The sequence below is a fragment of the Pristis pectinata genome, chromosome 17, assembly GCF_009764475.1.
Source record: "Pristis pectinata isolate sPriPec2 chromosome 17, sPriPec2.1.pri, whole genome shotgun sequence".
Classification (NCBI taxonomy): Eukaryota; Metazoa; Chordata; class Chondrichthyes; order Rhinopristiformes; family Pristidae; genus Pristis; species Pristis pectinata.
In genome coordinates, this window is record NC_067421.1 from 10,022,605 (window position 1) to 10,040,248 (window position 17,644).

At 39.8% G+C, this 17,644-nt stretch overlaps 1 pseudogene; it reads left to right on the forward strand.

Moving 5' to 3' along the window:
• The first annotated feature begins 3,745 nt into the window (after positions 1 to 3,745).
• Positions 3,746 to 7,937, forward strand: LOC127579604 (immunoglobulin lambda-1 light chain-like; annotated as a pseudogene).
• Positions 7,938 to 17,644: the final 9,707 nt, after the last annotated feature.

Consider the following 17,644-nt stretch of genomic DNA (forward strand, 5'->3'; position numbering starts at 1 on the left):
GACGTTGAGCCGTTTTCAGTGCTGGGAGAGTCACGAACAAGGGAGCATATTCCAAAAGAAGGGATGGTCATGTAAAACTGAGGTGCATAGGAAATATCTTCTCTCATCGGACAGTAAATCTCTGAAATTCTAAGCTCCAGAGGTTTGTGAAGTAAAGAGCATTAGTTATATTTAAGGAGGATATGGATAAATATTTGAAAAAACTTGGAATTAACGGTTAAGGAGAACTTGCACCGAAGTGAAGTTAACGCCAGTATAAATCAGCCATGATCATATTGCATGGGAAGGAGTACGGTTAGCGGCAACGTGGCCTCCTCCTTCTCCTATCTTCCTATATTCTTGTAATTTCATGATCACAGCTGGTGCGTTGTGGTGTTAAATTTTATTTGCATAATATTAGTGTCAGGGTTAAATAACTCTTACATTTATCCTGAAAGCCGGAGTTCAAATAAAATAAAATGGATCTCCACAGAGCAGTGGATGATTTTCGATCATTTAAAATGCTCTCCTATCAACATATTGATATTGAATCAAACCCGGCAGCACAGTTATGCAATGCTTGGTTCTGTAAAGAGATAACATCATGGGAATATGTGCCTTAGTGATTTTGTTTGATGCATAAGTATTGTCCCGGACAAAAAGCGACCAAGTAATAATACCACGTCTCAGTGATGCCCCTAAGGTACTCTCTATGTTATCACCACTCCATATCTCAACAAGGGTCACACATTTCATGATAAAAATAGGTGGCACTTCAGACCGATGTACCTGTTAATGTAGCTGTCTGGAGTCAACTAATTGCAAAGATTCCCACATGTGGAGATCCCACCAATAATGCCCATTCCAGCAGGACTGCAATGAGGAGTGAGAGAGGCTGTTGCGAGGTTGAAGCGTTGTGTTTCCCGTGTAAGTGCTGATGCCACAAGGAAAGGTTGAGTGGATGGACAGGGGGTGTCGCATTCTGCTGTGGTCATTCCCCTCAGAAACAAGTATATTTTGTGGATCGCTTTGGGGGTGGTCTTTCAGAGGAGGGCACCTGCAACAGTTAGATCTGTGGCACAAAGACTGGCTTTGATGCGTAGCAGCCTGGAGTCAATGAGAGCTGTAGGCAAAGGAGACGCAATATTAAATTATCAGACAGGAGATTACGTGGCTGCGAGTGAGATACCAGTAGGATTAATGCCTCCCAAGTGCCAGGATCAAGGATCTCTCCAAACTGTCAAAGTACATTCTCACAGGGGATGGTGTCAGACAGAGGTCGTTGTACAGACAGCAGACACAAGAGTCTCCAGATGCCTGAATCTGCAGCATCACATAAAACCCTGGAGGAAGTCAGTGCATCAGGCAGCATCTATAAGGGAAATGGGCAGTCGATATTTGGAGTAGAGACACTTCATCTCAACGCGGTGGACGCCGCTGGATCCCACCGCTGCCTCAGCCGCTGCAGGTCGAGGCCCACGACACCGGTTAAAAATTTATTCTTGAAGAGCAGTCCAGATGAAGAGTTTCGATTGAAACGACGACAGTCGATTTCCCTCCATAGATGCTGCCGGAATCCCTGAGGTCGTGGTACACATTTGTGCTAATGACATTGGTACAAGGTAATTTAACCGTTGAGGTCCTGCAGAGTGAATTTAAGAAATTAGGCAGAAGATGAAAAACAAAACACCTCAAGGATTGTAACTTCGGAATTTCTCCTGGTACCACGCAAGTGTGAGGGTAGGTATACGAGGATAGGGCAAATAATTGTGAGAGTGAGCATGTAAAGGGACATCTGGCAAGTGGAAGGCTATTAAAAGCTACATAGGGAGAGTTCAGGGCCAACATGTTCCTGTTAGAGTGAAAGACAAGGCTGGCAGGATTGGTCAAAACTGGATGCTGAGGGATATTAAGTCTATTAGGGAAATAGAGGGAGACATGTGTTTGGTAAAGGAAACTGAGAAGAATTGAATGCCTTGAGGAGTACGAGGGATGCAGTAGTACATTTAAGAAGGAAACCAGGAAAGCTAAAAGGATTCTTGGCAGCAAGTGTAAAGCAGAATCCTGAAAGATTCGGTAAGTATATTACGAGTGAAAGGGTAATTAGGAAAGAATGATCCCCCTTAAAGATCAGTATAGTCTTCTGTGTATGGAGGCATGGCAGGTGGGAGAGGTCTTCAATAAATACTTTTTCTCTGTGTTTAACGGGGAGAAGGTCATATGTTCCCGTTGTTGTTTATACATGTCCAAACTTCAGACCACTTGTATTTGTGCCGGGTAGAATTAAAATACTGAGAGAGATCTGGAAGTTCAGTGGAGCCAACGCTTTTTATACGGGGACGCCATGTCCACGTTCCTCGAATGCGAATGATGAAACACTAGCTCCGCAGTACCATCTGCTCGTCCTCACTTCATCATGTGCAGATCTTCACCTTTATTTATCTGTGGGGTGAGTGCACCGCTGTCCTTTAAAATTTTCCCTTGAGAAGTTGGCAGTGAACAGCTTTGAACTACTGCAATCATTCGGGTAAAATTATTCTCTCAGATTTGAACATTGCAGGGTTTAGACCGAGCAGCAGTGAAACAACGATGAGATACTTACAAGGAAGGATAGTGTCTAACTTGCAGGATCCTGCATGTGATGGAGCGAATTTACAGTCGGTGCCCTTGTCCGTCATGTTGGCGTGCCTTCGTTCAGAGCAGCTTCTGCGAGCAATTTCAGTGCATTTTGTCGATGGTACACATCGTAGTCGCAGTGCATCCCTGGTGAAAAGTATGAATGCTTAGAGTGGTGGATGGCTTACCAATCATGCTGAATGTTGAACAAACCTACTTAGAAGACAATTTCTGCTTAACACATAAATGCCAGTCGTCATCTATAAAGTGATATTCTTCAAGACTTTGTTTTTTCCCCATTCTTGCGTTAAAACCACTCTCAACACTCGCTCCCACCTCTCCTTTGCCTGCCTTACCAGACTGCATTAATACACTTATTCTTATTAACTTTAGTTCAATAGGATGTAATATTTGGGAAATTCCTGCCATCCGTCACAATACTATGTCATAGGAGCTCTGGAGGTTTGTGATGAGGGCCAGTACTACCTTCTTTCTTACTTTACATAAAGTATGCATTGATTTGTATCAGAAATTCCACTGAGTGGAAGTAAACCCACCTGTTCTTTACAGAAGACAAATACGATGTACTCTTTTATCATGTCAGACATTCCACATTACTGAGATAAATGATCTCTTATGTCTTCCCGATCAGTTGCATTCTTAACTTATTAACTACCGTGGTTTCACAAATTTGGTTCGACTTCACCGTTTGATCCATATTCACATCACATGGAACAGAAGGCATTTAGAATGTTTGTGGCATTTTGTTAAATAGACTATTCTTAAGTCTACATCGTAGTCGCTTCTGGCAAACGATAAAACACCTGTAGTATCACCGTTCGAATAAATTAAATTAGCGTTATTCTTTTTTCGGTATTATTTCCACCATTCCATATTTCCACGATAAAATTAAAGCCTCCAATTGCTATCAATGACTGGCATAAACCTGTTGCTGCAATCTTGCCTGTTGCTCTTGTTGCAGAAGAAGCGCCATTTTACTCTGTGATCTTCGCCTGTTCTCTCTGGACGGTAGGAATGCCTCTCGCGCTCACACACAAATTCTAAGTCCCGATAACAGGACATTGCTTCGATAAACAAGAGTCCTGAGCATTTTCCAAATGTAACTTTTGGAACTTTTACGGTTTATAAAATGGAAGAAGAAATTCGCCGGAAATCTGAAGATGATGCGCAGGCAAGGCGCAGCGATTACCGGCATCATGAAAGACCAGTGATCGGAGGGCCGTTTTGTAAACGCTGGTCTTTCATGATGATGCACGCCACCGATGACTATAAATAATTAAAATGATATCAAGTGTAAATAAAATTATACTTCAATGGTACGCATTATTTATCACGGCCACTGGGGGAGGTCGTGACAAATTCCTTCTGAGGACGATTTATAACTACCGTATCTGTTAATCTTTTGTCTGGAATTTTAGTAAATAATCTTAATAAGATCGACTCAACAGTAATTGGGCGTCAATTCTCTACTGATTTTATACGTATCTCCCAATTTACAACTTCATTAAAGTCAAATACAATAGCACCGTTTTCGTCCCTCGTCAAAGATACAGCTGGCGTTGAGACAGACCAATCTGTGATATTTATCAATAATCTCATCCACATGGATCGCAGCAAACTGGAAACTCAGATTTTTTAACATCCTTCTAATTTCTAATTATAGGCAGGGGTATCTGACGATTTAAAACTACCGAATCTGTTAATCTTTTATCTAGAATTTTAGTACATCGTCTCAACAGGATTGACCCAATAGTAATTGGCCCTTTTCATTAAGTTACCGAATATAGCGATGTTTTCATTGCATCCGTGGGTGGTCGTGACAAATCCCTTCTGAAGACGATTATAAAACTACCGTATCTGTTATGCTTTTGACAAGAATGTTAGTGAATAGTCTTAACGGGATTGAACCAATGGTAATTGTGTTCCAATTATCTTCTGATATTGAACGCATATCCACATATTCAATTTCATTAAAGTCAAATGCAGTGACACTGTTTTCCAAGTGCGAGTGCTGCTGACGTTCTTTGGGCAAAGGGCTGCTGCACATTCATGTTGTATACTAAAATTAGACAGCTCCCGCAAACTGTACATACAAGGTCTTCAACGTTTTCTCCCGGAACGGCAAATCCAATCTAATCTGAAAAGATACGTTATCCCCTCTAATCCTTTCTAAAGTCTCTGACACACAGCTACAACGGTAGTCTGTGGGATTTATGAATTCGAACAGTGCGAATATATCCAGATTAAAGATGATACTGGAAGAAAAGACACCGCAGACCACGGTGATTGCCGCCATGTTATGTTCACGGAAGAAAGGCGAGGTGGAATATTCTTCTTTGTTTTTCAATGGTGACTGAAAAGTTACAGAATTTAATATTGGAAACTCACAGAAAATCTCTTTGATACATACGTATTGCGAGACCATACCGAAGTCGATTGAAGTTTTTAATGGGACGGCTACGAATACAATGATTGTCATTTCCCTATATCTTGAAGAAAACACATATCTAATTAGAAATACAAAGATCCAGAATAATACCGGCATGCTTCACAGTAGCGGTACATTTTGATAGAGGAAGAATCTGGCAACTTCTGATTGGCTTCGATGAGTACCTGGCTCGACTGATCTGCATAGATAAGAAACAGGCGGCGATACCTCATTACGCGATTCATAACGGGAGCCGGTGAGAAAGTTTAGACGCCACTTCAGCTGCAAACTCTCAACGTGCCAGTTCTGGTTTTTACCAGTTAGTTAAAATGCCTTACTGGATACACGTCGTCGGCATATTGCTGTTTTGTGCACTTTGTGAGTATTTTACTTCCCCAGATATTAAAATTACAGCCGAGCACCACTAAATGCAACTTTTCTCCGGCATTTCGACTATCTCAGTGTTCTTCTTAATTTGTTTCTAATATTGGTCTTTTTCAGGTTTAAACTCGGAAGTTACAGTAAGTCAAACGCCTTCGAAGTCCGTCTCTCCAGGACAGAACGTGCAATTGACCTGTACCCTGTCTGGCTCCAGTTCAGGCATCAGCTACGTATCCTGGGACCAACAGATTCCTGGAAACACTCTTCGGCTGCTAATGTCCTATTATTCCGGCAGCATTTACAAAGGTCCGGGAATCCCGGACCGTTTCTCCCTGTTAGTGTCAGGCATGGCCTCGATATTCACAATACCCAACGTTCAATCGGAGGACGCTGCGGACTATTACTGTGCTGTGTGTGTAAGCGGTTTATTCTTTGGCCAAAGAACGAAGCTGGGTATTTGAAGTAAGTACAATATCTTAATCTTAAATCAAGTACAAGTTCAAGTTGAAGTACTTTGTCATAAGGTTAATTTCAAAGGATACAAATGTCATGAAAAATAGCAATAATCAACAGCAGAACAGGACATTACAAACTCGAGTTATTATCAATTCAAATTAATATAAATTATCCCTAACTTACACGACAAAATAAATATAACGCTGCTGTGGATATTTGTTAATTTAGTGAAAATAATTGTTTGATTAACGTCAAGCCAGTTCATATTTTATTTGGCAATTCTAAATGTATTTATATGCAAATCATGTGCTCCTGCTGTAAACGCGCCCCCTTCACGCGATCCTGGTTCACTTGGTCACAATTCAGTAAAAACACTGGAATTCGGAGCCAAAGTTTGCTGGCGAGCTTTTACAGAACAACAGTCATTTTCTCAATAAAACGTACGGCGCTCAGGGAATCGAAACGAATGAGCGAACTCACTTCGGACTATAGCTACATCCGAGCACCTTCTTACCCATTGATTTCCTGCTCTGCGGTGCCGCGATACGACGAAGCAATTTGTCTTTGAAATTGAAACAACAGTTTCAAATTCAATTTGAATTGCTTAATACATTCAATGAATCACTGAAAGTTTCCGCAGCATGGCTTTAGCACACCAGAACCACATTTCTACCTCAAAGCCATTTTAAAGCAGTCATGGTGCGGGAACAAGGGCTGAGCCTTTCGACCATTAAAGATTCGATGTCAGAATTGAAATCTCACGGCTTTGATTCTGTTTAATGGCGTTTGCTCTTCAAGGATTGACTTAATTATTTCGCACACATTTAATGAAATATAATGCATTAAGATTGTGATGAAACTCTCCAGTATTTAATGTCATTCCCTGTGCGTATAATGAAAATTCTAAGTAATTTTGAAGTAATCATGCAGTTGTGGAATGATGTACAATAAAAGCTCCTTGAACTCTCTTTAAATGGAATGTGGTTTATGAAATACTGTCTGTTACCGAAGTTACCACAGCTGCAGCGACATGTTCAGAAAATGATAATAACTTCCAGATCTGAAAGTAAATTGCTTGAGTAACTGGCCTTCAGCACCGGATAAGTTTAACATCTTGTTTCCAGCTGATATATTTAACAGTGACAACTTTTCGCCCCAAATAATGAAAGTGCAGGTTTCGCAATTTTACTGCAGAAATTAATTACACTTTTAATGCGCAGTGCAGCATTTCGAGGAGGGGGATAAACATTTCAAGTATAAATTAAGCTTTACATTTCTCCTTGCCTCAGAGGGACATCTGTGAATCAGTGACTATGGACTCCAGAAGTCTCCTATCCTTATATTCCTGCGGTTCTTAAATGACGTCGATATCTCGGTGAACAGTGTGCCCAGAGCAAAACAAGTTTCAATCCCTTTATAAAAATCTCGTGACCGTGAATCGTTTATATCTGTTGATTTTTATTTGAACGGGAGGCAACGGAAGTGGGGGAACATACAGAAAAAACTGCGCAGTTAGGATCTATCTTACTAACGTTCACGGAAATTATTCAGGCAGTTATTCATCCGGATTTGATTTTTAGACTCTGCAGATGTAATGGTTTGAAATTGCTTGATAGAAATAATAAATTATCTGTTAATCTGAAAAGATCAGTGCGGTACTAATTACATTTTGAACAAATATGTTATCTGAGGGACAGAAATTCCTCTGATTTAACCGTGATCTCTTTTAAACAGACCCACGGCACCTGTCGTGACCGTTCTGCCGCCTTCAGCGGATGAAGTTACGGCAAAAGGCACCGCCACCCTGGTGTGTTTGGTGAATGGGTTTAATCCGGGCGCTTTAAACATTGAGTGGACTGTGGACGGCAGTGCGAGAAGCAATGGCGTTGAGACCAGCCCGATCCAGCAGGAAACGGACAATACCTTCAGTACGAGCAGCTACCTGACTATCCCACCACTGGACTGGAAAACACACGAAATTTACTCCTGTGTGGTTAAGCACGAGAGTCAGGCGAACCCATTTAAGGCAAACATCGAGAGATCCAGATGTATCTGATCTCGGAATGCTGTGAGCTGAGACCGAGAAAGTTTGATGATCACTATTCAGTTCTTTCATGTAGCAACAAGGTAGAAATATACTGGACTTCCAAGTTTTAATAAAGAAATGCAATTTGAAATGAATACTTTGAATATTATGACGTTTTGTCTTTCAGTGCAGTTCTGCTGAAAGATTATAGATGTCGGTTGAAGCATCAAGATGAGTTAATCATGCTCTTGTGCATTCAATAACGTTAATCAGTGACACGGATATTTCTGTTATCACCCAAATATTCTTTATAGCCGTTGAATAAAATAAACGAACAGACCACAACTGCAATGCTGTTTCCCTTTGTTTTACTTTTGACTCAAACGATGACCACTAAAATATGCTTGTCTTTCCCCTAGTTCTGAGCTCCCGATGCTGGTTTTTCTCTCAGTTTCTAACGGGAATCACAACCGTGCAGCAGTGGTGAGCTTCTGCCCCGCGACAACTGTACAATGCGCTCTCCAGAACCGGAGGAATGCAGCAAACGCAGTTGTTGACGTCAGTCTATGTGCAGCACTGCTCCGATATTGACCCTGTCAATATGGACTGCGGCCATCCAGCTAAATACCGGTGTGAACCGGGCATGGCAGCTTGGTCTTAGTACCAAGTGGAATCCCAAGTATTAAATGAAAATGCTGTAAATATTTGTCACATCGGGCAGCGTCTGTGAAGTGAGAACATGAGTTCATGTTTCAGGTGGATGACTTTTCGTCAGAAAATCCCATCAGCGCTCAGTGTCCCAACAACTGCCGAGATTAAAGTGTTTGTTAATTACTTGTATTTTGGTAATTGGGTTGGAGGTTCGGATCGTCCACTGTTACATTTAATAAAGAAGATAAGAAATGTCCGGACCTGAAATTTACCCGGAAGCTCCTTTAATTTCCAGGAGAAAAAATATATTCTGCAGACGGCTGGTGTGTTCCCAACTGCACTTTACATTCCCAGCACGAAGCACTTCATGTCCATCCTTAATCCCGCAAGACCATCATATTCACACTAAACAATTATAAATAATTATAAACCTTATAAAAATTATTTCTCCATGTGTTCACTGGTTCTTTTGACAATTCTTTTAAGATTTATTACGGACTCAGTGAAAATCCCTTTAAGATAGAGAGTGTGTGTGTATGTGTGTGTGTGGGGCGTGCTTACGTCAATAGAAGATAAAGGACGTAATGACGTTGTTGAAGAAGTTAGAAGAAGAAAAAGGAGAGAGAGAGAGAAGGGAGAGAGACACCAGCCTGCTTGTTTTCTCTATCGATGGATGAGAAACAATAACTGTGTTTGCCATAGAAATCCATGTATGGAAGTTGGAAGTAATCCGGTGGAGTTCACTTTGTTGCTGACCTGTAGAGGGAAACAGGTATTTGTGTGTGGACGACCACGGTTCGGATGCTTTTCGGGGTGAGGAAGTCACTACCGAGTAAACACTGGAGTGTCGTTTGGATTCCATCGTGGAACATTTGGATTTTTTATGTACTCTCTCTATGTTTTTCTACATCTACATCTTATCTTCAGACAACGGTGGTTGTTGAAGAAGCCCTTCCTCATGTTTCACCTTATGGCTTGCGGAACTGAACTTTAAGAACCATTCCGGAACTGGGAGTTTTGGACTTTGTCACACACACACACGACGAGTTTAGTTTTGGGGTTAACGTTCAAGGTTTAACATTTTTGAATTCTAACATACTAACACTTTTACTTTTATTTTATGTATTATCATAAGTAGTGATTAATAAATTAGTTTTTAACACTGAATCATGCTCAGTGTGTTTCTTTTGTTGCTGGTTTGTGACAAAATCTTTTTCTCCTTTTCCTCACTATCCAGCTCCATCCTCTTCAATTCCATCTGCTTCATTGCTAGATCAGCCTCTATCTTCATCTGAGTTATCTTTTGTTCGGCCTCTAATTTCTTTTGTTCGGCCACTAATCTATTTTCCTCTTGTTTGGCCTCTAATCTCTTTTGCTCTCGTTCGGCCTCTATCTTTAACTGGGTTTGCTCTCGTTCAGCCTCTATCTTTGCCAGCTGCACCTGTGCCTCAGAAATTGCTATTTCACTGCCAGGAAACTGTTTTAACACTTCCTTCTCAAACACCTTCTTTTCCACATAATGGCCAGCTATCAGTCTCTGAATATCTGCCTTTCTCATAGACTGCTTTACTTCTGTAAGGTTTAGCCTTGTAGCAATCTTTATCAAATCATCCTTTTTCGCCACCTCCAATCCCTTTTGGGTTGGTGACTCCAAAAATGCCTTAATATCCATTGCTGCTGGTTTCCACACACACAAGCCAATTAAAAAGAATTTATCAGACCTCCCTCAAAAATCTTTGGATTGAATCCCGAACAAATCTCGTCAATCTAGGGAACGATCCCAGGTGACACTCGTTAACCTTTGGGTTGGATCCCGGACGAATCTCGTTAACCTTGGGAACTATCCCGGACGCTCCCCAAATTTTGTCACAAACCAGTAGCAAAAGAAACACACTGAGCACGATTCAGTGTTAAAAACTAATTTATTAATCACTACTTATGATAATACGTAAAATAAAAGTAAAAATGTTAGTATGTCAGAATTCAAAAATGTTAAACCTTGAACGTTAACCCCAAAACTAAACTCGTCGTGTGTGTGTGTGACAAAGTCCAAAACTCCCAGTTCCGGAATGGTTCTTAAAGTTCAGTTCCGCAAGCCATAAGGTGAAACATGAGGAAGGGCTTCTTCAACAACCACCGTTGTCTGAAGATAAGATGTAGATGTAGAAAAACATAGAGAGAGTACATAAAAAATCCAAATGTTCCACGATGGAATCCAAACGACACTCCAGTGTTTACTCGGTAGTGACTTCCTCACCCCGAAAAGCATCCGAACCGTGGTCGTCCACACACAAATACCTGTTTCCCTCTACAGGTCAGCAACAAAGTGAACTCCACCGGATTACTTCCAACTTCCATACATGGATTTCTATGGCAAACACAGTTATTGTTTCTCATCCATCGATAGAGAAAACAAGCAGGCTGGTGTCTCTCTCCCTTCTCTCTCTCTCTCCTTTTTCTTCTTCTAACTTCTTCAACAACGTCATTACGTCCTTTATCTTCTATTGACGTAAGCACGCCCCACACACACACATACACACACACTCTCTATCTTAAAGGGACTTTCACTGAGTCCGTAACTGATTCAAACACTCATCTACCGAGAATTCTGCCACCGGGACTAGTTTGTTCAATTGAAAACCTTCTTGACTTTGAACCCCTCAATCATATCAGACTTTCAGCTGAAAGAACAATTCCAATTCCCCTTGAGCCGCATTTATTTCACCCAATTTCTTCACAATTTCTGCCTTTGTTATGCAGTGGGTGGAATGTCATTTTGTGGAGGAGCAGAGAGCAATGATGTGAGTCCTCCCAGTGCTCACCATGTCTGTTGATTCTCCGACTGTCCAAATATTCATCTGCACCCGACGAGCAGATTTGAACTCCTCCATTATCTGCGTATTCACATTTTCTTGGAAAAGAGAATTCCTCTGATTTATAACCTTGTCATCGAATAGGTTCCTCCTCATCTCATCCCTAAATGGCCATCCCCGTATCCTGATATAACATCCCTAAATTCCATCTTCCCAGTCAATCCCTCTCAGGTTATGTATCTTTTTTTATTTTGCAGAGAACTCTCCTCTCATTCTTATAGAGTCCCAGTGACTATGGAGCAGCCTTACTCAATGACCTTCATCTACCAGTTCTCTTCTCTCAGAAATGTATCCAATAAATCATATATGCACTGATTGGAAGGCAATAATATCTGCACATAATTATCTTTTCTTTCTTTTCCAATATTTTTTTATAAATTTCCAAAGTAATGAACATAGCAGTAGTAATTATACACATGATACAAATGGATCCGGATTGCAATAATAACAGTCAAGGTACACAGACACGAAGAGTAAAATGTGCAATCTGAACCTCCCAATCTCATGAATATCTAAACATGAAAAAGATTTAGAAAGAAATTTGATTATATGAACAAAAACCCAAACCAAAAATAGAACAATAGCAGACCAAGTAGTAAGAATAAACAAAAACTAACCAAAAACGGAAGAAAAGCTGGGCTGTCGTATTTTATCGTTTAAGATTATTATTATGTCATTAACTCAGCTGCTCTTTATTCGAATAGAAAATCATTGAAAAGGATTCGGAAAAGGCCAGCTTACATCATAAGAAAATGCTGAATAAACAGGCTCCAAGTTCCTTCAAATTTAACTGAAGGCTCAATAGTACCATTCCTAATATTTTCTAAGTTTAAACATGTTATAGTTTGGGAAAACCAATGGAATGTAGTAGGGGGTTTAAGATCTTTCCATTTAAATAGAATGGATCTCCTGGCTATTAATGTAACAAATGCAATCATACGACAAACTGAGGAAGATAAATGGCCACAATCCATCATTGGCATCACAAAAATTGCAGTAATAGGATGAGGTTGTAAATCAATACTCAGTACCACAGAAATAATATCAGAAATATCTTTCCAATATTTTTCCAAAAGAGCGCAGGACCAGAAGATATGTGTCAGGGAAGCCACCTCAGAATTACATCTATCACAGATAGGATTCATATGCTTATACAAACGAGCTAACGTCTCCTCTGACATATCGGTCCTATGAACCACCTTAAACTGTATCAAAGAGTGTCTAGCACACATTGAAGAGGTATTAGCTGATTGGAGAATTTTCTCCCATGTCTCTATAGGCAAAAGTATCTGAAGTTCTCTTTCCCATTCATTCTTAAGTTTATCAGATATTCCTAAACGTATTTTCATAATCAGATCATAAAATATTGCGATCAAGCCCTTGTGATAAGAGTGAAAAGCTATTTTTTTCCTGTAGTTTCAATTTGATGTGGTATCGGAAAAGTAGGTAAAGTAACATTTAAAAAGTTTCTAATCTGTAAATATCTAAACAATGTGATCTGGACAAATTGTATTTATTAGACCACTATTCAAAGGACAAGAAACAGTTAGCAACGAATAGATCACGAAAGCATGTAATTCCCTTCGTTTTCCATAAAAGACAAACTAGATCAATTCTAGATGGTTGAAATAAAACAATTAATAGAATAGGACTTGATAAGATAAGTTAATTCAATCCAAAAAATTTACGAAATTGAAACCATATTCGTATTGTGTGTTTAGTTATTGGATTAACCATATGTTTATTCAATTTAGTAAGTGCAAAGGGGAGCGACGCCTCTAAAAGAGAAGCCAATGAAAACCCTTGCACTGACTCACGCTCGAGATACACCAGTCGTGGACATTGAATTGCATCTAAATCTTGTGTCCAAAGAATTAAATATCGAATATTAATATTAAAATATAGTCAGGCAAAGTCATACCGCCATCCTTTTTTTAATTTCTCTAATTATTTCTTACTTAACCTTGCGTTTTTATTCTGCCACATCTATGAAAGAATTTTAGAATCAATAATATCAAAAAAGGATTTAGAGATAAAGTTTGGAATCGCCTGAAATAGATATGGAAATTTAGGTAAAGTAGTCATCTTAACAGCATTTATTCGACCAATCAATGGTAGGGACAATGGGGACCACTTAGTAAGCAATTGTTTAACATGATCAATTAAGGGTAAAAAGTTAACTTAAAATACGTCCTTATATTTCTTGGTAATTTTCACTCCCAAATAAGTAAAATAATCAGTCACTAATCTGAATGGTGATTGCCTATAGATTGGAGCTTGCATATTTGACGGGAAAAGCTCACTCTTATGAAGATTTAATTTATAGCCATAAACAACATTAAACTGAGCAAGCAATGATAACACTGCAGGAACGGATTTCTCAGTGTTAGAGATATAAAGTAACAGGTCATCTGCATATAATGATACCTTATGCGTCCCATTTCCACGAATAATACCAGATATGTTGGAAGAGTCACGATGAGGAATTGTCAAGGGTTCCAAGACAATAACAAATAGTAAAGGACTTAAAGGGCAGCTGCGTGTCGAAATTTTATTTCGATTTAAAATTTTGGCTAAAATTAAATTTCCCAAGCATGTTAAAGAAATATTCGCATTCAGCTCTATCAAACGCCTTCTCGGCATAAGAGAAATAAAGGCCAACATGTGTAAGTCGGGTGTCTCCAGAATTATGTGTTTTTCTCCAACAATCCCAAATAATGCAGTTAAACGATTTGTCTTAAAATTTAAGAAGCACAGAAAAAGTTTGAAATACCTCTATCCAGTATTTTTTCATGCTGAGACATGCCTAGAACATATGATTTAAATAAGTCTCTCCATTATTGCATGTATCACATCAAGGAGATATATCTGAATTGAAACGCAATAACTTATCTTTGGACAGGTGAGCTCTGTTGCCTACTTTAAATCGAAGAAGGGGGTGAAGCGCACATCATGAAGAAGTATTAACCAGTTTAAAAATATTATTACAAGTTTCCTCAGAAATTGAAATCTGCAGATCGTGTTCCCAAGCATTTTTAATTTTGCCGAAAGTAACCATATTCGCTCCTGATAACCTACCATAAATCTTGGATATTGAACCATCATAAAAAGGCTGCAAATTAAAAATTACATCTGGTAAATTCTTATCAGGACTTATAGGAAAAGTATGTACTTGAGATCGGAGAAATTCTCTAATTTGCAAATATAGAAAAAGGTGAGTTTATTCTCCAATAAAAATGCGCTCAGACGGTGGCAGTGAACAGCTTTGAATTACTGCAATTATTCGGGGACTGATATTCTTTCAGAATTGAACATTGCAGGGTATTGACCGAGCAGCAGCGAGACAACAGCGAGTTGTTTACAAGGTAGGATAGTGTCTAACGTAGGATCGTGCTTGTAATGGTGCGAATCTGGAGCCCATGTCCGTCAGGGAGGTGTGCCCATGTTCGGAGTAGCTCATGCGAGTAATTTCAGATTATTTTGTTGATAACGCAGTAGCGGGACATCAGTGGTGCAAAGTATGAATGTTTAGAGGGTTGGATGGCTGACCAATCACGCTGACTGTTACATAAAACTAATTCAAAGACAATTTCTGATTCACACATCAAATTTTCTTGTCATTTATGGTGAAATTCGTCAAGACAACTTCTCCGCCGTTTTCCCCTGAAACCACTCTCGCCACTCGCTCCCATCTCTCCTTAACCTGCCTCACCATGCGGCATTAATACTCTTATTCTTATTCACTATAGTTGAACAGGATACACTCTTTCGGAAGTTCCTGGCGTCCAGTCGCAATACAATGTCATAGGAGCTCTGGAGGTTGGTGATCATAATCATAAGGAAGTCCACGTCTCAGTCGCTTCACGCAAAGAATAAGGCATCTGTCGTCTAAACGTTAATTTGTTCAATTCTTTTTGCGGATTGACCAATTCAACATTAACTCCACCATTCATTACTTCAACGGTAAAATTAATGCCTCCAAATTCTATCTATGTCCAAAATGGAATTAATCTTGTGCTGCAATCTTGACCGTAACAGAAGCAGCACCATTTTACTCTGTGATCTTCGACTGTCCTCTCTGGATACCAGAAATTCCTCTCGCGCGCACACACAAATTCCAAGTCTCAATAACAGGACATAGTTTCGATAAACAAGAATCCTGAGCATTTTCCAAATGTTATTTTGGAACTTTTATAGTTTATCAAATGGAAGGAGATATTGGCTAAAATCTGACGGCGATGCGCAGGAAAGAGTCAACGATTACCGGCATCGATCAGAGGACGATTTTACAAACGTGGCTCTTCCACGATGAGGCACGCCACCGACGAAATATACATATAAAATTATATCAAGTGCAAATAATATTTTGCTTCGGTGTGGCCTTGAAAAATCCTTTTTGACTACAACTTAAACCCATCAAATCTATTAATGTTAATAACCTAAACATGATTGACCCAATAGTAATTGGGTGCCAATTATCATCGGATCTGTTACCCATCTCCCCATTTTCAAATTCATTAAAGTCAAGTACAATGACACTGTTTTCCAAGTGCGGGTGATGCTGCCATTATTTGATCAGAGGGCTGTTGCGCGTCCCTGCAGGAGAGTGAAAGCCAACAGCTCTGCCAAGCCATATACGCAAAAAGCAGTCAAAATTATCTTCCGAAACGCAAATCGAATATAACTTGCACTGATACTTTATCCCCTCCAGTCATTTCTGAATTCTATGACACACATCTGCAACGGTGTTCTGTGGGATTTCTGAATTCGAACTTTGCGAATATATCCAGATTAAAGGTGACACTGGAGTATTGGGCAGCGCAGAGTACCGCGACTGCCGTCATGTTATGTTCACGGAAGAACTGTTTCGGTGGACGGTCGAGGTGGTATATTCTTCTTCGTTTTTCAATGGTGACTAAACTGTTACCGGATTTAATATGAGAAGCTCAATTAAAAATCTCTTTGGTACACACGTATTGCGAGAACATACAGTACCCACGTCTCCGAAACATTCAAGAATGTGGAGATTGCTGCTGTTCAACTCGAATGCAGTGCAAGGTTCGAGATATTGCCTTTCGGGCATCATTTTCCTCAGACTGTGCATGGCTCTACAAAAGCATTGCTTCAGAATTTTCGTCATGAAATCTGCCTTGGTTGAGAGGATTATTCTTCTCACTGCTTACACATTTCCAAATTTCAGGCTAGTGGCAAGAGATGAAATTGCGCCTTGTACATTCATGATAGAAGAAAATATCGGAAAACTCGATGAACAGAATGGTTATCTTGCAGGGGGAAATGCATTGTGTTACCAACCCCAGTTTGCCCCTATACAGTCTGGGGAGCATACAAGAAGGCAAGGAAAGCTATTAGAAAATGGCCTTTAGTGCATGTGAGATACACTAAATTTATGCATCTTTCTGAGACTTTTGTCTCGAAAAGAAATTGAGTAACATTCATTTACTTGCATTTAGAGAAATGAAAGGGGGGTTAATTGGAAATAAATTGTAGTCTGGAAGGGATAGATAGAGAAGAATGCAAAAGACCGATTTCTCCAGCTGGAGATTCTGGAACTCAGCAGCACCGGCTCGGGAGAAAGTAGGTGCCCAATTAACCTCGCATGAGAAGAAATTCTTCATGCAGGTGGTTGCAAATCTGTATAATTCTCACACTCAAACTTGATTGAATGGCGAACGAGCTGATAATCAGCATTCTAAAACTAGCTGCAACCTAAAATTCACAGAAATTATTTATTGCTGTGAGTGTAATTGCCATGTAGCTTTACAATATTTGCATCACCTAATTGTTAACTGGGAGGGATTTTCGAAAGCGACGGAGGAAGGGATGTTAGGCGGAAGGTGACTGTGGTTCACAGATGAGGAGTGTATGAGACGTTTGCAATGTTCGTTTTAAGAAGGGTAGAGGGTATCTTTGCAAAGGAGTAATCCTGGTAGTTTCTGAAATTGTTAGTGGAAGTACAATGCATGGTATATTTGATAACTCAGATAGAGGGCAGTGTAGAGAGAAAAGGTATTTATATCCATATATATGAATGATATATAATGATCCATTTATATAGGTTAATGATCTACTGTCTTAAGAAGGCAAGGCAATTCAGATAATCCGAGCCACTTGAAGTGAGGGGTTGGCAAATAATACTTGAAAATTGTTGTTCCAAGTTGTCTGCCATGCCCTATGTAAGGTGTTGATCACGTC